Here is a 23,200-nt window from a genome sequence, read left to right on the forward strand (position 1 = left end):
TACACTCTCACACTTCTCTCTCTCTCTCTCTCTCTCTCTCACTCAACATCTATGAATGTACTACATCTACATACTAACGTGTGTGTACGCGATCAGCTTGTGACACGATGGCAGGCCAATTTCATGGCAACGTCGGTCATGAATCAAAGCCCGTTGGGGACACTTAAACGGCCATGGAGGCCTACGATAGAGGTCGGAGCCTTGTACTAGGAGTCCTATGGAATGAGACGATGCGTATGTTTGTATATGTGCGTGCAAGAGAGAGAGAGAGAGAGAGAGAGAGAGAGAGAGAGAGAGAGAGAGAAACGACTAAACGTTACTGTGTATATACACACATACACACATATACCATGAAGCTTGGCAATCCGTTGAATAATTACCCAATTCAATACGTAATCACGCTACTTCCTGACCTCCTAACCCTCCTCCAGTTCACCAGTTCCGTTCAGGCTTTCCTCACCCTCACTTTACCACCCTCCCCCTTCCCTTTTCTTCCTATTCTCTGACTTCTCCTCCTCCTTCTCCTCCTACTACTCTTGACCAATCTCACAGCAACGTCTATCGACGCTCAACAACGCACCATCTTGCTTGCTTGCTTGCTTCCTTCCTTCCTTCCTTCCTTCCTTCCTTCCTTCCTTCCTTCCTTCCTTCCTTCCTTCCTTCCTTCCTTCCTTCCTCCTCTTAACCCCCAGACTGGGAAACACCTAGCCACACAAACCACGATAAGTACGTAATCCCTTTTAAGCCATCCATAAGCGTATTCAAGCAACCTACTCCAACGGCTGCATTATGATCATAAAGCAGCTTTAACTGTCGTGTTGTACTAAACTAACCTTTGAAATAACCTTAGAGATGATGAGATGTTATACTTTAAGTACTTAATTTGTTTTAACTTTTTGTCTTTTTTTTTTTGTTTTAATTAAAAAATAAAAAAAGAAGGTTATTTTTTTTTTATTTTTCACGTTTTTATGTTAGCTCTAAATAGAATCTTTGGGGATTTAGGAATATTTTTCTTTCAAATATAGTGATTTTGTTAGTTTATTTAACGTTCCAGAAAAATTCCTATTTCCTCTATATATTTTCCTATGGGATTGCTGTCGGATAATTGAACAACTTTTTGAAAATAGCCCGTCAAACGGATACCGTTAAAAAATGCAGTCTCTCGTCGGGTTTGTAATCGGTGATAAACATTGTATCGCTTTTTTTTTATGCGATACTACCACTGTTCGCTATTAACGAGAAAATCGCATGGGGAATCAATGTATTCATTGAGTTTTTATTGGCAATCACAAAATGGATTCATTTTTAATCTTATATATTTCTTGCTTAAATAGGTTTATTCGCTTCGATTAGTAGCAATAACATTTTTTTTATCATTCAATAGAAATTTGTATAAATAAATGATTGTTCATTCGTCTAAATTGGATGATATTTTTATCAAAATTTATTTTTAGTTAATTATAATTATTAGTACAATTTTTTAATTTAAGCAATTGAATGGAAAATAAATTGCATGGATCGTCTACAAATTTTATCTAACGAAAAATTTAATTCAGCAATTGAATAAAAAAGAAAAAAAAGAAAAAGAAGAGCGACAGAATATTTGAAGAGAATTAAAATCATTCTGGTAGGCAAGTTAATCGTTTCAATACTAGAGTATACGTAATTGTAGAATTAACGAATATGTGTATAAGAGAGTAAAAGAAAGAAAAAGAAAAAAAAAAGGTTTTTATCAGGTGTCAGGGATTTTCGAGAAATGTTCGTCAATTTGAAAGAATAGTCTTGAAGAGAAAATTCGTGGAAAACGAAGAATAGAACGAGCTGGCATTTTCGATCGAACCGAACTTATCGATCTATATACCACATAGTGAAGAAAAAGAAAAAAAAGAAGAGAAGAATATCACGGTTGGGATTGTCGTTACTATACACGAGACGATTTTCTGGCGTCGTGTCTCGACCTCGTTTCAACACGAAGAATGTTTCGAAGTATAAGGACATCAAAGAACGTTTCTTTGCCGATGTTCGCCATTTCGTCTTTTATGTCTTCGGAAAGCAGAACGACGTGTGAGAATGATAGTAATATAAATTCGCATTAGGTCAAGCCCTTACAAGATAATCAAATCTCTTGTTTTTATATTTTTTTCCTTTATTAATTTACATATCATTTTTTTAATTGTAAATTTTGATAAAATTATAGTGCTACTATACTATTGCAAATTCAACCGAAATTCTTTTTCATTTCAATATGAACATATTGAAAAATTTTTTAAATTATAAAAACAAGATAATAGGAAACTTGAATTTCCGTGAAAAAGGAATCATACATGAACAGATATGGGTCTATATGAACTTATAGAGTTACATACGAGAAAAAATATATAATATTTTCAATAAATGTTTGATATAATTATATAATATTATTATTATATATATAATTATACAATATTATATTATTCATATATGTTCATGAATGGCCAATTTTTTGACACGACTATATATGGCCATACATAAGGTATTCATACATGGTCATATATGATTCGTTTTTCACGGGTTATGTCAGACACAACGTAGATATAAAAATTTTTATCGTTCCAATTGTCATTTATCACATGTCCATAAAATATTGAAATACGTAAAACATATTCTAGGAATGTATCAGTAGTACAAATCAAATTAGACAATTTCAACTATAACTTTCAAATACCTTCAATTAATTAATGATTACATTCAAATTACGCATAATTAATACAATAATACTTCGTATAATGAAAGAACATTTAAACATAAATATAATGAAATAATAAATCATATTTGATATCAATCGTCTGACATTTACTAGTCTCGTATCACTTGATATATCTTCAGTAGTAAAATTCAGTAGTAAAAGCCCGTATTGAATCAGACAGCTTCCTCAAGACGTGGAAATTCTTTTCACGGAATTTCTTATCGTTTTATCAACTAACATTCTCACCGACACGTAGAATTTCGCACGAATGTTCATAATCGATTCAACCATTCTTTGACCAATCCTCGTTCAATTGACAAACGAAAACGTATCGAACCCGGAACGTACCGATCGTATTTCTCGTTGTTCCTATTATTCGTCACGCGCTAGCTTCGCTTCGTAAATTATGCAAGACTTGCAAAGGGGGGCGAGTGAAAAGGGGTGGCGAGTGGTGGATGCGAGAGCGATGGAAGAACTAGTACTCGTAGTCGAAATCAAATGAAACTCTCACGATCCTTAGAATCGCTAACGTTCCTTCTGACTCGAACAAATGTTTGTTCGTGTCCATTGACAGGTAAACAAAAATCCAATTGAATGAATTAAATTAAATAAAAGAAAGAAAAAGAAGAAAAAAACATTTCTATTAGCGATCGCAATTGTAGGGTAAAAATAACGGATTCTCGTTAAAAAATAAAAAAAAAACCAAGTAAACGTTATTTCATCGTCGTAGAAAGTATGGTTGGCGCGTGTGTAATAATGTAATTTATGTATTTTTCGAAAAATATATTATTACATCTAAGCTATATATAATAGAAATATGTCACGCACATTTATAATGTGTTAAATGAAATACAAATTTTCTCTTAGAAAGAATTAATATCGCAGAAAATACAGGAACAAATTTATTTCGAGCATTTAATATACGTTTGATATTTTTAAAAAATGTAAATGTTGTAATTTCGCAGCGTGTATGCATTGTAAATATAACAACTAATATAATATTTATAAAAAAAATACGCGTAATTTTCATATAGGAAATAAACGAGAGAGAGAGAGAGTGAGAGAGTGAGAGAGAGAATATTTCTTTCGTTTGTGAGTCTGAAAAAAAACACCATAAAAAAAGAGACCTTACGAATGCAAGCATTCCTCCTCTCTCTCTCTCTCTCTCTCTCTCATCCTTTCTCATTTTGGTATCTGGAATAAAATCGAAAGAAAAATGAAAAAACGCACAAAGGGGGGAAAAAAGGGAGAAATTCGTATCTTTCGTGGAATAAATATTTCACTGGCTGTAAACAAGCCAGTTAGAAAGTAATTAGAAAATTTACATTTCGAGCACGTTTCGTTGGCCCTCAAATACTCTTGCACTAGAGCAAAAAACCAAAAAAAAAAAAAGTATAAATGAAAATAGGCTATAGTATTCTTCTAACAATGTTCCACATTTCGCTAGCTCGTTCACGTTATTACGTGTTCTCTCGCGTTCTTTTTTTGTTTTTTTCTTCTTTTTTTTTTTTTTTCTTTTTTCTCTCTTTTTATAATTTTATTTTACCACACTATTCACGTTATTCCGTCCGGGAATTTCGATTTACCGTACGCAGAACATGGGAGTTATACTCGACGTGCCGGACACTCGACATAAAAACTGACTCAAAATATTCTCACATGCGTGTAACGTTATCACTGATAGATAGATAGATAGATATGTAGATATATAGAAAGATAGATATATATATGTATATATACACGTATGCGATGACGTTTGGAATTAGTTAAATCGTCGATTCTAGAGAGAGAGTGCTATTACTCGTTGAAATAACTCGTGCGTGTATCATCGAAAGCATTAACGAAGAGGAGAGTAATAGTTGTTAGAGGATTTAACACGTAATGGACGATTTTCCCATCAAGACTTTCCGGTCAACAAGAAATATAAATGTTTTTTTTTGTTTTCATTGTTTTCTTTTCTATTCCGTACTTGAACCCAATCAATCGATAATCGATTTACTGGTGAAATTTTTTTGATTTATTTATAAAATCAATAACAGTTTTTCGAAACTTTTCAAAATAATTATTGAATGTTTAATACTGCACGCCCAGAATTTAATAACAACGAACTTAGGAAACGACTAAAATTAAGTAATTTATTTTTGAAACGATCTAACAAATCTTGACTCATTTTGGTATAATCAAAATTATTGCAAAAAAATTGATTTGTTTACATTTTATAAAAACCTTACACTATATCAATTCTTCGTTCATTGTTTTTGGAACTTTGAAAAATAATAGAAAGATAAGATGAAGTGTAAAAGAGTGTGATAATAAAGATAAGCTTTTGACAATGAGATGAAGAAGAAGAAAAAGAAGAAGAACAGGCTCGTCATAAACTCGAAGCAAATAGAGAGACGAACTTTGAAGGGCAAAGGGCAAAGGGGAAAAGGGTTTACTCAAGGTACTCGGGCGAACTGAGAAAGGAACGTGGCAAGTTACAAGGGCCGTCCGGTACTGTAGAAAGCTCGTAACTTTGAGTACGTACTTCCGTAGTTGCTTGTCGCGGTACACTTCTCTTCGCTTTCGATGGATACCTACAAATGCATATACATACATATATATATACATCATACATACGTACATACATATATATACACATTCACAAATATTGGCACGTACATGAAGAGAAGTTCACAGCTATCGGACTTTGCTTGATTCTCTACACACCTGAGATGTTATTTAGTAAACTAATCGATAGATCAAAAGTTAATCGAGCAAATCGAATTACTCGATCGGGAGGTTTAATCTTTCTTTCAAACCAAAACTCGTGTCTTTCTGTTTTATTGAATTAATTTTATATGTATCATTGGGTGGTAGATTTTTATCTTCAATATGTGTAACGTGTTAGAAATGTTTCAATGAATTTATTGTGTAAAATATGTATATGTGTGGGATTGTTAAATGTGTATTTTAATAATAATAATTGGCGTATTTCAAAATACGATAGATTATTATTGTTATTAACCTATCATGTTTTTAATTTGATTTTAGGTCATTCTGTTTTTTTTTACCTTTTTCTTTGCTTTCATAGAAACTTTTTTTTCCTCGGTGCTGACCGTTTATCCATCCTTGAAAGAAAGAAAGAAAGTAATTTGTGGAAAGTAGTACTAATACTATAGTACGACCTGGTATCTACTAATTACAGGATAACCAAACTTCAAGATTTTTACAAAAGAGAGAGAAAGATGGGAGAGAAAAAGAAAAAGAGAGCAGCTACGTTGAGTAAAGCTCGATAAAAGTATCCTTAAATAGAAAAGGAGTCAGCCACCCTTTCTCGTCTCAAGTGTTGAATGCAAAAGAGGAAACATAAAAAGATAGAAACGAGCTGCGACCGTAATTACTTCTAACGATGAAGTATTATGTAGAAAAAGAGTTTAAGGAAACGTTAACTCTCTTAAGTTCTAGGAGAATATAATGATCATTATAAAATTGTCTGCTTTTACTCTATTCTTTTATATATATATATATGAACTGTTATATTTGAAAGTGGTTTAAGTCCACATTTCTTTATTTCGAAATATAATATTTAAGATTCGATATTAAGATAATATATTAAGAATATTGGTAACATGTAATAAATATATTTTCCTTTGTTGTGAGATTCTGGACATTTCAAATTTTTAAGTAAAACTAAAGATGTTGAATTTAATCAAACGGAAACAATAGTATGTACTTATGTAACTTTTAAATATAATTAAATTTGAAAAATAAGACATTCAGAATTTTAAATTAATATTTTATGATGTTAATAATAGCAAATAAAAGATAAACATATAATAAACATAAAATGAACACAAATATAACGGCTCATATATTTTTAAAAATTCTTCTTATACAGTCAATGATCGGTTTAATTAAATCCTTTATAAAATTTCATTGTTTTCTCGTATCTAAAAAAAAAAAAAATCTTAACTTCAATTTTATTCTTACAATATACAATAATTTTATATATTATTGTATAGAAAATTATTTAAATTATACAGAACGCATAAAACGAATTTAAAATATTTAACATGACTATTAATTTTTTTTTTTTTTTTTAGATAAACCAGCAATTTTTTTAATGACATACAATTGAGAAAAGATTTTTCAAAAATATGTAAATGTTTCTTCAAGTATTATTTTTAGTATATTTTTATAATGCGGCAAAATGGCTGTTATACAAATGAGAGAAAAAGTTTTCATTCGTTTTTAACGAATGAACGAATTAGTTGTTGACCCCACACGAAAAAGTTTAACTCTTCGTTCTACCATCGAAATCCTACTTACTTTCGCATTTTTCTTTTCCTCTCTTTCTTCCTCCCTCTCCCCCTTCTTCTTCTCTTCCTTCTGTAGTATAACCTCTTCGTTATCTTTTTCAGTCTCGCAACTTAACGACGCATGTGGAACGTTCCCGCATTTTTATCGCGTAATAAACCTATGTTTTATTTATCTTTTACGAAATATAAAATCTCATTTTGATGTTGTAAAGATAAATTACTCATACGAAGTCTTATTTAGGATTCATAAAAATCAACTTCATTGTTTGATAACGTTTTTAGTAATTAACAAAAAAAAAGACGATTATCAAATTTTAATAAAAATCATAAAAAATAAATGGAAAAGAATTAAAAAAATTTATTATGCTCAAAGTAAAAACGTATAATCTTAAAGTTCCTTATTATCCCACAATTCGAAACTGTTTTTCACAGAAATTAATTTGTAGAAATGCGAAAGAATTATAAAGAAGGGACTTAAAACTGTCACGTCTTTCGAAAAGGAGAATATCAAAAGTGATCTAAAAATATAATCCCATGGGAGTTAGTTTTAAGTTGACAAAGGCCAGGTGAATTCTTTTACCTGGAGAGAAACAAAAAAGAAGAAAAAAAAAAGAAAAAAAAGAACAAAGTGAAGAACAAGAAAAAGATAGAAAAATCCTAGTGATTTTTTTCTTTCTTTTTTTTTTTTATAGTGTTTCTAACATTTAGGAATCACAATTCAGTGAACAAGGTAGATCACAAGAAAAAAAGAAACCTTCAAGCGATTCAAACTTAGTTGTTGGTTAAAGTCGAGTTTGGTTAAGGGAGGTTTCAGAAATGGAATGAAAGAAAGAGATAGAAACAGAGAAAGAGTCAGAGATGTACAGAAGGTAGGATAGGGGAAGAGAGAGAGAGAGAGAGAGAGAGAGAGAGAAAAAAAGAAGCTAGAACTGGAAAAGGAACGAGGGAACGATGAGACATGAGACTTTTTACTGCATGCAGTCACCTGAAATAAAATAATGAGAAGGCAAAAAATGAAAAGACCTTTACCCAGAGAATAATGCAATTCTCTACGCGAGCTTGTGCCCGTAGCTTGGATACGACCATCCCCCCTCCACAACATTTTTCCTCCCTTCCACTTTTTTCCACTTTTTCGCCCCTTCGGCCCCCCCCCACCAACCAACCAACTCGCGGCCCACTCCCCCGTCCTTTTTTAACCCAACCTGCGTATGCCCTGAGATGTATTATTTTACAGCCGACCCAGATGGCCCGACGTCGACTTATTGTTGCTATTTTACGCGAATATTTGACGTCGCATTGTGCGAAGCTTGGGACCATCTTTTCTTTCTCTCGTTCTTTTCTTTTTTTGTTTTATTTTGTTTTGTTTTTGTTTATGCTCCCCCGTTCCTTTTTGTATTTAATTATTTTCTCTCCCTTTTTTGTTCCCTTTGACATCGTTTTTAAAGGTCGCTGGAAACAAAGTTTTCGACGTCGATGAACGGACGACATTAATGGACGTTACGAAGCGATTTTTCTCTTTATTTGTTTTATTTCTCACTCCCTTTTATTTAACTCTGAATTTTGTTCTTTTTATTGTATCCAAATATCGCGTATCGCATTAGCAAAATTCGATCGATTATTTTTAAATGAGAAGAAAATAATGAAAATTAAATAAAAAATATTGTTTTAATAAAATTGACGATTAACGTGCAAGATAATTTGAGAAATGTGGGTGTGATTAATAATTGTTTTAATATTTCAAATGTTTTATCATTGTTTCAGTAATGTTTGAAATTTTTTTATTTTTATACATTTGCTTCACGCGTTAATATAATATTTTAGTTTTTCCAAAAAAATGCGAATAATGTGTGCACGTTAGAATATAAATTTTCTAAAGTTAATACATCAAAAAGTTATTTCTCTGTCACGTGTCAAATTCTTGTTACCGAGGACGAAGAAGCAACATAAAATTTGATTTAAAAAAAATCTTTCTCTCTCTCTCTCTCTATATATATATATATATATATATATATATATATATATAGATATATTATTATATTTAGTCTGGTAGAAAGATTGATCTATGGATACCGGGTAGAAGCTGTTGAAATGATTAATGATAACGAACGTTTCGTTACTTCCGTATTATTTGACGTCATCGCTTCGAGAATTGTTCGAATGTAGGCGTTAATCATACCTATATATTTTAGAGAGAAAAATAATTTTCAAACTCGTCGTTCGATTATTGAAAATGTTCAATTTGTTTCGAACGATCGAAAGGTTGAAATTTGATAAATTGTAACTACACTCTTTTTCTTCTTCTTCTTCTTCTTCTTCTTCTCTATTTTATAATACATTATATTATTTCCACATACACACACCCATACCCATACATGTACATAAATACAGAGAAACCAACACAAACATGGGATAAGTACAATAGCAACGTTATGTTACACACGTGAAAGCAACTGACCCAGGCTCGCTTTATCGAAAAGTCGGAAACTGGCTCGGGGAGAGAGAAATTGCAAACGCCGGTCGGAAATTGCAAGTAAATTTTTGACGAGTTCTTACTACCATCCTTCGACAGTACAATAACTGCAAACTCAAGAGAAAGAAAGTATAGTCTGACGAAAAATATATCTTAAAGAAATAAGAACACTAACACGTTTAAATCGATAACAAAACGAACGATTTAATATTAAACTTAACACGATCGTTCATATACGATCAGTTTTTCTTTTTGGGAATGAAAATTCTACGTTCAATAACATTACTTTCTTTTTTTTTCATTTTTAACTATACTTCAAAACTTCTAATGTATTTTTGTATTGTCGCCTATATAAATCCGTCGTTCGTAGGAATTATCCTTAAAGAGTTACAGGTTTGTCACTTTATAAATAAGTATAGATAAACTTACGGTAGATTTAGTATTAATAAGAGAAACAGAAAATGAAAGAAATATACGCTCCAATCAGTATAAAAATTAAAAGAAAAAGAATAATATTTAATATAATAATAAGTAGAAACTAAATATAACAGAAAAAAAGGACATTCTACTTTTCCACGCATGTGAAAATTCTTTTCCTTCTCTACGAGAAAAAAGAGAAGAAAAAGAATAGGATAATTTAAAAATATAAAAACTGGTCGGTGACCAGCATGAAAGCGAAAGAATTTTCTTCTCTTTGACGAGATCTTCTGTAAAAAGCACAAGCACTAACTCAAACAAGTCAGTTGCTATAGTTGCTGCTGCTCTTATTACTCAGTTTCTGCTACTGATGCTAGCGGTGGTTTCAGCATGTCTTCTCATCATCATGATTCAACTTGGTTTAGCCGACTACTACTTTTCGCTACATTTTGTACGCAAAACGTTTTTCTAATTAGTCAAGAAATTAGTACGCTTTTATAGAATATTTCATTTCATCCTCCAGGGGATCACGTTTCTACGCAGCTTATATTTTCCTTTCATTTTTCTTCTTCATCATCTTCTTTTTAAGTCCCTTCATTTTCTTCTTCTTCTTCTTTTTCTTCTTCTGTTTTTTTACTTATCTTCTTTCTTTTTCGTTTTCTTTGAGAATTCCGAATGGAATTTCAATTAGAATTTACTGTCTTCTCTCTCTCTCTCTCTCTCTTTATACATCCGTTAATCTATCCTTCTCTTTTTTCGTGTATCTGTCTTCTCTTCCCTTTTTATATTTTTATTTTTTTATTTATTTTTTTATTTATTTTTATTCAGAGCCGTTGCTCGACGTTGTACATGAAAAGCTTTAAAACCTTCGGCACGTTCTTCATTTTTCTAATCCGATCGAACGACTAGAAAACAACGACAACGACAACGACAACGTTCGACGATGTCAACCGCTGACGAAATTATAGCTTGTCAATAATTTACATATTTAAACGTACGGAAAATGGCAATCGCTAAGGTAAATTTTATTTACGTCTACATTTGACCTACGTTAAATAAATAAATTGAACATTTCACTCCGATGTCGCTATGTTACACAAATATATGCACCCACATACACATGCATTAATTATGCATACATTTATACGTACATAAAAATACATATGCGTACATATATTTTAATCTTTAACCAATCCCGTAACTAAAACGTTAAATCAGCTGTGTAACTTTCGAATTAAAAAAAGAAATCAACGAACGGAACCCGTAACTACGTCAATCATTTTTATCTTTTTTTTTTTCATTTATTTTTTGTTCTATTTTTTGTATTTTTCGACGCTCAAATCGGATTAAGTTTTTAGTGAATTCGTACAAAATATTTTTCACGTTCTCTTTTTCACTTACATCAAATATTACTGGTATTATAGTACATATAGAAATATTAAATACGTTAGCGCGTATAAACGAAAATAAAAATATATCATTAGAGTTTATTATATAGTATTCGTTCGTTTTGAAATCTTTCTATTTCTCTCTCTTTCGATTCAACAACAGTAATCTGCTCTACCTTTCGTTTGATTTTCCATTATGCCTAAGTATGAAATCCCATCATGTTTGTATTAACAATTGAAACGTTTAATACTAATTATACTTAATGAGAAACTCGACTAATAATCTGCATTGTTAATAATAATAATTACAACTTGTAACGTTACAATGATGTTCGATGTTCCTGTAATTCTCTGTAAAACAATTTACCATATAGTTAATCTTAAACGTCTTACAATAAATTAATCCTCATTTATATATGTTATAATTATTATGATATTAATATGATTAATAAAAATACCCGGACGCGCGTGTAAGGTAACTTGATACGTTAAATTCCAAATGAAAACCTTATAGAAATTTTCATGCGCAAAAATGTGTATGAAAAGTAAGAGAGAGAGAGAAAAATACTGAAAGGATATAGTGATTAAAAATTAATTAAATTTACTGATTGTATCGGTCAAACATGAGAATATTATCGAATAACATTAATTAAAGAAATCGAATCGATGATTGTTAACGAGATCCTTCAAATATCATGAAATTTTGATTCGTCAATAATGGTAATTATTCTAACCGAGCTACATTTAACCTTTAAAAGTTATCACAGATAAAATTTTATTATTATTTTATATTATTTTTAAATTTTAATTGATTATTAAATAATAAAAAAGAAAATTTATATATCATATGTGGGTGGATTGAAATGTTTTGAGCCAGACATAAATAAAAACAATTTCTATTCTCTCAAACTCGCTTTTGCATATATATATAATAAATAATAGTATTATAAGAATAATATTTATAAACATAATATTTTTCAAGGAACGAAGATTAAAGTACATAAAATTGCATGAGTCTGTTCAAATTCGTTTACTAAGAAAAGAAAGAAAAATGAATTCGATTTGAGATGAACTGTACGAAATACAACAATTCAGTAACGTGTACTACCACTTCTCTTTGAGAATTCCGAAGATTAATGGAAAATCAAACGGAAATCGCGTAGACAAGAAAGAGGAATCCACTTATCGAGCAGAAAGTAGATAAGAAGGAAGTAAGGAAAAGAAAAGAAGAAAAAAAAGTAATAGAAAAAACATTATTCAGCGAACGAATCGGATACTCTTTTAAACCGTCGTCCAAATATTTGCATCCGTTCCATTCTCTCGGTAAATCTTCACTCGATTATTTCTTCGAATCGTGAAAAATTAAATCGCATAATTCATCGTCATATCTTCGCTCCCTCGTTCCCTCTCTCTTTCTCTCTTTCCATTATTTTTTGATAATAATTCGAAAAATAAAATTAAATCAGAAAAAGAAAGTTTGAAATAAAAAAACGAACGAGTTGTCTATTTTGCGACGAGAAAATTATAAATCTTTTTCATTGGAATTCGTTCATTTCGAAAGAGAACCCTCCTCCCCCTTTCTCTTTCCCTCGGCCTCGAGAGAAAAAAAAATTCAAAAGTAGAAAATTTAACAAAATGTAACACATTTTGAAAAGAAAAAAAGAACTTCTATCATACGAATGTAAATTCGTACAAATTTTGTTGCACAATTTAACTCGGTCAACCGAATTCTACCAACCATAGGTTTCATCGAATCTCCCATACTCTGTTGCCTACCACCCTATCTGACTCCCACCGACCACCCACTCCTCCCAACTCCCCCAACCCCCCTTGTACCTCACTCTCGTCGTATATAATCGATGTTTCTGCAAACGGGCGAACCACGACGTAGCGAGAATAGTTTCGAGTTCTTTTTTCGTTCCAGTTACGTGCTGCACAATTCCTGCGGTCTCATAAATCTCTTCCCTCTTCCTCTTTCTCCGTCTAGCTCTGAACACCACCTCTCCCGAAACACCCACCCACCTACCCCCAATTCACTGCCACTACTTCTCCCAATGCACCCTATCCTCTCTTTCTCTCTCTCTATTTCCCTCTGGTTCACTCGCTCACATGTAATCGTCCATTACTTTCTAGGCACTCGTCGAACCTCGTCGTTTTCACTATTTGTTCTATCCTGAAGGTGCATCTAACACTTTCCTGTACGTATGAGTGTATGTGTAACCCGTTCGAACACTTTAAAATAACGTTCCGAGCTTCTTCCTTCTTACCCTCCTTTTCTTTTTTCTCTTCTTCTGTATTTTATTCTATTTTATTTTTATTTCTTTCCTTCATTCTATTGTATTTTCATTCTTTCTTTTTTCTCTCTGTTTTTTTTTTTATCTTTTTTTATTTTATTTTATTTTTTTCCGTTTTCTTTATCGGCTACTAAAGTAAAACGATATATATATATATATGGGGGTGGGGGGGGAGTGAGAGGAGGATAGTAAGCGTCTCAAGTTTCTTTTTACCCACTCGAAATCACTAGTAGGTATCTTATTTGATCTTGCTTTTCTTTTGACTCGAAGAGGAATGTTCTCACTGTTATTTTTAATGAAAATTCTCGATTTAATATTATAAATATAGATAATATGAAAGTCTATTTCGAAGTTTATGAAATATTATTAACGTTTTATTAGAGATATTGTTTTATTCCTGATAAATTCTTGACGAGAGATAATCCATTATTTTTGGCTTCATTTCCGTGCGTTCGAAAATTATATAGAAAATCGAATATTTCGAATAACTCCACGATTTTCTATCATAAATAAAATAATAAATCGAACATCATATTCGTAAAATAAAATTTAACATAAATCCAAATATAAAAAAAAAAAAACAATAATAACTAAGATTAAAAAATCTTTGTAATCAATGTGAATTATTACTCCCAAAATTATACTGATCGCTGCTTAATCGTTTTCAAAGGTAGAAAACGTTCAAAAAAGTATTCGAAAAAATTTACAGAGGTAAAGATGATGAGGATGAGGATGAGGATAAGAATAAGGATGAAAGAGATGGAAGAGGAAAAGAACTAAAAATTATAAAAATAATATATTGTAAAATAGTGAAAGAAAAAGGAAAACAAATATAAAAAACGGAAGACAGAGAAAAAGAAAAACAAAAAAAAAAAGATTTAATCTGCCACGGAGTCTGGGCGTACGCACGAATAACATCCAAGCAACATTAATTAGACCCACAATTACGATAATGGGTGAGTTCGTGCATGGCAATTATCGTAGCGCCACGAAGGTAGTTAATTAAGAGAAATTCAATTAAGCTCTTTTGGCGGGTACGAGACAGAGGGTGGTGGTGGTGGTGGTGGTGGGGGTGGTGGTGGAGACTGGGAAAGGGGGCTGCAGGGAAGAGAAGTAAATGAGGCAAGAGGGAGGGAGGTAGGGGGTAGAGGCTGCTAGGGATGTAGAAATGGGCATAACCCAGGGAAAGGTTAAAAAAGAAAAATAAATGAGAGAGAAAAGTCCGCTTACTCAACGTGTACTACACGCACGCACATGCAGTACGCACAATAAAATAAAAGAAAGAAAAAGAAAACAATAATAATAATAAAATAAAACAAAAGGAGATGACTTCCCGCTCTTTCGAAACGATGCTTTACTCTTTTTCTCGTTTCTTTCTTTTTTTTTTTGCTTTTGTTTCATCTTTTTCCGATTTTTATATTTTTTTTATTCTCCTATCTTCCTTCTTTTCCCTTTGGGAGGGAAAAAAAAGGTTAAACGACGCGTTAAACGATTTTCGTTCCTAGGTTTAAAAGTTAGGGATAAAAAGGGTCTGAACTATTTTGTTCGTTCTTGCTTGTAACACGTAAAATTACACGAATTTTTTTTTTTTGATAATGTTCGTTTAAACGTGATTTATGTCCTGTGTGGAATATTTTGTTTTGTTCGTTTCATTTTTTAGATGAAATATACTTGTCGAACGATTAGACTCGAGTAATGGCAAAGGATAAAATTAGATGAGTTGAATCGAACAACGTAATACTACATATATATTTTAAGATAATAACGCAAAAATCAAATATTTCGATAAGAAATATCGGAGAGAACATTATCGAAGCTCATTCGTCCAATTGAGAAACGTTCTTGCTGGTGACATTGACGACGTAAATCCGTGCACGTCAATCGTCGAAATGAAATTATCTTTGACTCATGTTGAATGGCTGAGACAATGGGAGAAAATTAAAATGGGTTCTCGTTAAGCGCATCGACAAGAAATAAGTCGAATAAAAATAGAAGAAACATCATAGTTATTCCTATAAAATTTCAATTTTCGTTTTCATCTCTATCATTTTCGTACTCTCTTTTTCTGTTCCACTAAACCGATGACTACCACCATAGTATCTGTCATAATATCTATCTTTCTATCTATCTATCTATCTATCTATCCACCTGGACCAACTTTTTTTCTCTCACTATTTCCGATCGAACATAGCAATCTCGGCAAATTGCTACGAACTATAGTTACAATATGGACGCAGTTGCTCGTACGATCGAATATCGTATGGTCTGGGATCTTTTACGCTACTAGTTCTTGTTGTCGAATGGTGTAGCACGGTAACATCGTGAAATTCAACGACAACAGATACTACTCTGTACACGCGAACGTTCTTTTTTTTTTTTTTTTACTCTTCTCTAAAAGTAAAATAAATCTAAACGAGAGAAGAAGAAGAAAATAACGGTAGGTGAAACCAACCGAATCGAATCAAAAATTTATCTTCGAAATAAATTAAATAAATACACGACTTTAAATTAACATTTAATCTGATCATTGTGAATTTCGATAAATTAATTACGAATAACTCATCAACGATAGATATCATATAACGATAAGATAGAATAACTCACACATAACGTAGATTTTTTAAAATAATGCAATTTCATATTATTAATTCGATAATATATTTAATCCTTATTTGTTTAACATGAAGAATACAATTTATCGATCATTAAGATCAACCGTTTAAGATCCAAGTAGATTGTTGCCTATCTCCAGGCGCAAAACTGGCTTAATGTTCCATCGTCTTCCGCAGAGAATTATCGAGTTAGTTAACTGAAGTTATTCTACTAGACTAGTAGTCTGTAGTGCATCCTTGCAAGTTTACGTTAAGCAAAGAGATATATTGTCCGTTAGATCGACTATGTGATAACTGGATATGGGTCTTCTTCGTTTACTTAAGGATTCCTTTCGTTCATGCGTATATTAAATATTACTTTAACTTTCTTAATATAATCGTCTTAATTTCTCTAACATTTGCAAAAACACTTTTAATCCTTTAATAAATTATTTATTATATAATATATTATATCTCGAATTTATTATTCCATGAGACAATAACTAACGATAATTAATTAAGATTCTTGTTCGGAAAATATTATAATTTTATATTTTCCATGGCAAATAAATAAACAATTTATATATATATTTATATAATATGTCAGAAGAATGAATAAAAAAATAAATTTGACTATCTATTATCGATAATTAATAATAACCCTTTGCTTTTCAATGATTCCATTATTAATAGTCTAATTATTCAATGGGAAAATAATCATAATAATATAATACATTATCAATCATCATATTACACAAATATACTATTATGCATTAATAAATAAATAAATTAATTAATTAATAAATATATGAATAATCTAATTATCTTTTTAATAATTAAAAAAGAAAAAAAAGAAACAAAACATACATCGTAATACAATAAAATAAAAATATATCAAATGTACAACTCTATTATCGATAATTAAAATTATTTGCATTATTAAAATTGTTATATAAGAAATAAAAAAAAAAATTAATAATCGTTTATAAAAAAAAAATTACTACGATTGTCCGTATCTCTTTAGTCGAATGATATAACAGAGAACGAGGAAGAAAATGTTCAATTAACTAAATGGGGAAAAAACAAGTATGCTTTTAATTCGTAACTCGTACGTAAACTTGTACATTCTTTACGTTTTAACTCGACGTGGATACAGCCTACCATACTCTTTGCTTCTTTTCATTTCTTAAAAGCAATGAAATGAGAAAAACGTAGGAAAGCCTAGGGGGCACTCGTAGATTTACTTTATACTCTATTTTTCTTTTTTTTTTCTTACTTAAATCGCTTCGTCAAAACACTGCGATAAATTGCATAAAAAAGTAAGTGTTTCGATACGAACCACTGTCTATTTTCTTCTCCCAGTTCTTTTTTATTTTTTTTTTTTTTATTAAAACATTTATTTACAGGTACATTTATTTATTTGTTAATTTATTTTATATCGACGAGAATAATGTGTGCATCGATGAATAAACATGAATGATTAAAATGAAGAAAAATATATTATATTGTAATAATAATAATAATTATTATTATTGTTATATGTATTATTATCATTATATCAACGCGTGCAAGGAATAATAATTCCAAAAGAAACAGCAATGTCTTCTCTTGTACTTTGTTAAACGTTTCAATGAACGAAATAATGAGAAAATGTTCGGATGAATGATCACTTCGGAAATAGTTCTTAACAATGTAAGATAAGAAAATGTAAAATACCTTGGAGAAACGTTTTATATTAATTTAAATCATTATTATATATTCATCAATTTAATTTATAACAATCTTCAGTATAAATTAGTAAACTTTGTGAATCGAGAAAATAATTGGAAAACTAAAAAACAAAAATATAAAGAGAAAAAAGAAAATATAATGAAAGAGATAGAAAGTAACGAAAAGTATATTCTCGATTCGATTAAGTTGAAAAGGACTTAGAATTAAATAATCCACTTCTATGTGGATCTGTAAGAAATACTCTAGATTTCTTTTTTGACGCAAAAGGGCAATAGAGACTAGCCAAGGTTCGACGTTCGATCTAGAAAATCCCTACGAGACTAGAATCCAGCTGAAGTACTTCCATCAGGAAGTGCACTTTGACGGAGTTTCCAAGCCAGTTTATAAGTTGACATCGATCGAATATATATACATACCTATGTATTATATATAATATATATACATAATATTACAAAAAATAACCCGTTACTTTCTTACTATCACTATTTCCTTAATACAATTTTTACGATTAGTACATTTTTATAAATGTGGACACCCACACAAAAAATATATTATTAAATTTATTAAACATTAATATTAATTATTAAACATTAAACAAATTAACGATTTAACAAAATTACAACAAACATTAATATTGAAATACAATTGCTTTGTTTCTTGTCTATTTTTAAGATTCTCTTTCTCTGATAACTTATCCTCATCCGGTTTGTAAATGTCAAATATTCTGTCTCTAGAACGTGATAAGATTTCGCTTAAATTAAATAAAATCATAAATTGAGAAAAACTATTATAATATTTCACATTGTTTGGTTTATAATCGTGCAGATAACGTTCAAGTTAATACCGAACTGACAATAATACGATGATTATACTTAAATATAAAATCCGGCAAAGGTTTATTAAATTTTATTTATAATATATTTTTTTCTTGGTATAGTCATTTCAGGCGATGAAAATCAACGAACTAACAATGTGGGATTAATTGTTGCCATCAAATATCTAAAGTCAAACAACGTGTGCACAATTAGTAAAATAGATGGGTTATCCGTTCGGAAAAACAAAAACCGTGTGCTGTTGACAGTAAAGATATGGTAAAAAAACGCGACCTCTTTAGTAGTATTGAATAAGGGTAAGGTAACTCATACCCGTAAGAGGGAGAGTAAAAAGACACACCTCAGACAAAGGGCTATCGTGTTCAATCTATTTTTAAGTATCTGTACAAAAAACTCAGCTATACACATCTACGACCAATAGAGAATCGTTCTTCTTCGAGTATAGTTTTAAGGGAAGATTAAACTTGTCCTCTTCCATATTCATTAGTGATCCTGCATTCGTACTGTAGATCGTTCTCATTCAACCTTCGAACAAGAAATATTTCTGAAAGTGGCAAGTAGACTTACCGAGTAAAACTCGTACGAAACTTCAATCAAGAAACTACGAATTGTCAAACGAAAACCAAAGAGTTTTTGATTAAGAAATCTAAGATTCTCTGGACAAAAAGCAATTGAATTATTTAACATAAAACGAAGATATTAGCAAAATTTAACAACGATATATTACTTTTATGTATAACGTGTTACTGCGATTATCTAAATTCGAACATTCGTTTTATCTTACGAAAGATAATATTTATTAGATGACACTTAAATTTATTAAGGACGAAAGGTAAATCCACAAGTTACTTAAATTATCTGATAAAATATTATGTTGATAAAAATGTAAAACTACTTTCCATTTGTTCTAAATAATTTGTTTATAAAATTCCAAACAACGTAAATATTTTGTTGTTTTAAATTGAATGACCTACCCCTTCATGTATATTATATGTAAATATGTACATACGTATATGAACGTGTTATATACAAAGTTAGCGAAAGTTTAGGCCGTCTAACTATTTCATAAAGTTAGAATGAGAGGTTTGGAGAAGAATAAGGAGGACGAAATGGTGACCGTTCGAGTTCGAATTTACATTTAATAATTGCATTCAATTAATATTCATTGGAATGCAAAGCGATTCTGTAAAACGGCAAATCCACCTTGCTAGATATATAGATATACTGTCTTCCTTTCTCTACAGTTTTATTCCATCTTTAACCTACCTCTCTTTTACCTTCTTCGACGTCCGGCAATACCACAAGGAAAATGGAAATTTTCTAAACGTTTTGCAAAGTCTCAAACGACCAAGAGAAAACGATTCAGTCTCTTGGAATCACCGTCTTTGGGCTTCCTACTCTGGTAAAGAAATAAAATTTTTTTTCTTTCTTTCTTTCTTTCTTTCTTTCTTTCTTTCTTTATCTCTTTGGGAAAACTCTAATGAAATTCGTCTTGGAGCTGGGTACTCTCGATGGGACCGCCAAATTTATTTACTTGAGTAAAGATCGAGAGTGAACGGTCTACCTCGATTTACCACAGATTTACTTTATATGGCTGCTATTTGTGTGTATGTATATATGTATATGTGTGTGTGTGTGTGTGTGTGCGTTTGTGTTTCGTGAAATGTATGGAAAATTGAGTCTTTCGAGTTTAAATTTGAACTTGATTTCATATTATTCGAAACGAATATTTTTCTGTGAGTCAATATTTAAATTTGCTTAATAAAATAAATTTGTAGATTTAAATACAAGATTATCATAAAATCAAATGCGATCGTTGGTGGTTAAAAAAAAAATTTCTATTGACTATACGATATTTAAATCTCATAAAATTTTAACTTAGGTTTATTGATAAGCAGCTTATTTAAATTTCAAGATTTTTCTTATCTATCTAAGCAGTAGATTTACAAGTTGATATACAAATTTGGTACACAAGTTATTATACGAAATTCTCAATAAATATTTGCTGATAATCTCAATTAATTATTTATCACAAAAGAGAAGATCAATCAAACGATATAGAAAGTTCTTAGATACGAAACGCAGATGCACTAATTACTACGAAACTCGAATCATTAGATTCGGAGGGTTGAATCAACCCTGGGATCTATCTCACTATCAATGTCATCGAAAGCTACGTTGAAACTTTGCTCTTCTAAGAGAACTCGAATTTCAACTAATCGAACTATGATAACGTCTCGTTTACCTTCACACGAATACACACACGAGAGAAATCTAATCTCACCTGAAGAAACGACACGATTCGAATTTCGCGGCTATGGCAACTCGCAAGGGAAGTGAGTTAACCGATCATTTTCAAAATGCTTCATCTATCTGCCAACATGCACTTTGAATCTTCGATTAGTGAGAAACGCTGAGATTCAAAATTATGAATGAAAATTAATATTCATTCATCAAACAAAAATTTACCACGCGAAGAGAGATTTTAAATCTAAACTGACATTGATGGAACGTATATTTAAATATCTTTCAGATTTGATCGTTTCTAAATTTAAAAATAATCTACCGAAGCATACTCATCTTTTAAACGCAATGACACTTGAATCGAATTTAATAATTCTACGATTATTCGCTATGACGTTGAGACGAAACGGGATCGAAATTTCACTTATGCACGTTCGAATATGTTGATTTTTATTGAAGATAAATAAAAACACTTGAAAGATCAGAAAAAATTAAATTCAAGTCGAATATAAATATCTCAGCACGTTTCTTTTTAAAACTCGACCGAAAAGAAATCTATTCAAATTTCGTGGGAATCTTCGGGAAGAATCGTCAACCCCCATAACACGAGTTCCATAAATAAAAACTCATGAAACTCGCGTCTCGACTCTCGGCATATTTTTTCAAAGATATCGTCGCACTTTAAGAATACAAGAAATAGTAAAAAATAAAATAACAATTTCCATACCTTGAAAATCTTCTTTCTTAAAGCAGCATCACAAGGTCGATCCTTATCTTCCACGAGGAAAACACGAAACACGATTGACAGATGCTTTCAGCAGCCGGGTGGACAGAAATCGATCTCAATTGATAGCACATTCCTTCTTTTCTTCAAATGTCACAAAAAAATAAACCCCGACAAAAAATAAACACATGTTAGTTTTTACTAAAATACTTAACTCTAACTAACATAAGTCACAATCATCATAATAATATATCACCGTGTTTATACTCCTATCTCAAAAAAAGAACCGTTTAATCTGTCAAACATGCTAAACCTAAAACTAATCTCACGATAATCCACATTCGTTACATACGTCGACGAGATCTTTCCACGTCGCAATAATAAAACAATAATAATAATAATAATAATACAAAAATGAAAGAGATAGAAAGAATTATCAACAAAGAAAAAAAATATATAAATTCAAACAAACAGAAAAAATGTGCAAGCTGTATAGAAAGATAACAAAAATGAATACTATATGAAGATGAAATCTATGAAAGGGACGAGAAATTTCATACGAAAAAAAATATTAAATAAATCCACCGTGTGTTTTGCGTTTGTCCGTCAGTCTCTTAATCTCTCTTTCTCTCTTTCTCTCTCTCTCTCTCTTATCTCTTTTTTTTTCTCCGTTTCGTATAGAATTTCACGCGCGCGCGCTCGACGTTCGTGCGTACGAAACGACGGCGTATGGCAGACTGGACCGAGGACCGGAGACTGCCCTTGGCAGCTGCGTGTTCGCTCTGACGCCGACGATAACGACGACGCTGACGACGGCAACGACGACAACGATGACGATGACGACGTCGACGACGACGACGACGACGACGACGACGACGAACAACGACGCCGACGCCGACGCCGACACCGACGACGACGCCGACGCCGCTCGTAGCAACCGTGGAACGACGCGGAACCGTCCTACGTGGCGCCCTCTGATATCTAACTACCCCCTCACCCCCTCACCCCCTCACACCCTCAACCTCTCTCTCTCTCTCTTTTACTTTCAAGGGATGCACCTTTTCCACCTTTCTTACTATTTCTTCTCTTTCATATCTTTCTCTTACTTTCTCTTCTAACTTATTCACTCTACTCTTTGTATACACACACAAACACACGCACACATACATCTATGGAGAGAGTCATGCATGTGGATAAATATATATATGAGTTTATGCATGCATGGGTGTTCATATTTTATGTATATGTGTATAACTATCTCTCTCTCTCTCTCTCTCTCTCTTTTTCTCTCTCACACACTCCCCCTGTGTTTCTTTCTATTCATCTTGCTATCTATTCGTCCTTCCCTTTCTCTCTACCTCATAATCTTTCTCAATGTTTCTCTCTATCCATCTAACTATCTATCCAACCTCTTTCTATCCATCCTCTTTCTATCCATCTCATGATCTCTCTGTCTCTCTTTATCTATCCACCTAGTTATTT

General features: G+C 31.5%; 1 protein-coding gene across 1 annotated transcript in view; it reads right to left on the reverse strand.

Annotated features, from left to right (window-relative positions):
- The window catches only part of LOC106785759 (glutamate receptor ionotropic, kainate 1-like), a 138,603-nt gene extending 116,026 nt beyond the window's left edge, over positions 1 to 22,577 (reverse strand). The window contains exons 1-2 of the mRNA XM_014746475.1: positions 22,236 to 22,577; positions 21,722 to 22,037 (exon numbers count right to left, since the gene is read on the reverse strand). The gene's annotated coding sequence lies outside the window, so the exon portion shown is untranslated. The remainder of the gene's footprint in view (positions 1 to 21,721; positions 22,038 to 22,235) is intronic.
- Positions 22,578 to 23,200: the final 623 nt, after the last annotated feature.

Source organism: Polistes canadensis, unplaced genomic scaffold, assembly GCF_001313835.1.
Source record: "Polistes canadensis isolate GaletaPanama2010 unplaced genomic scaffold, ASM131383v1 scaffold_56, whole genome shotgun sequence".
Classification (NCBI taxonomy): Eukaryota; Metazoa; Arthropoda; class Insecta; order Hymenoptera; family Vespidae; genus Polistes; species Polistes canadensis.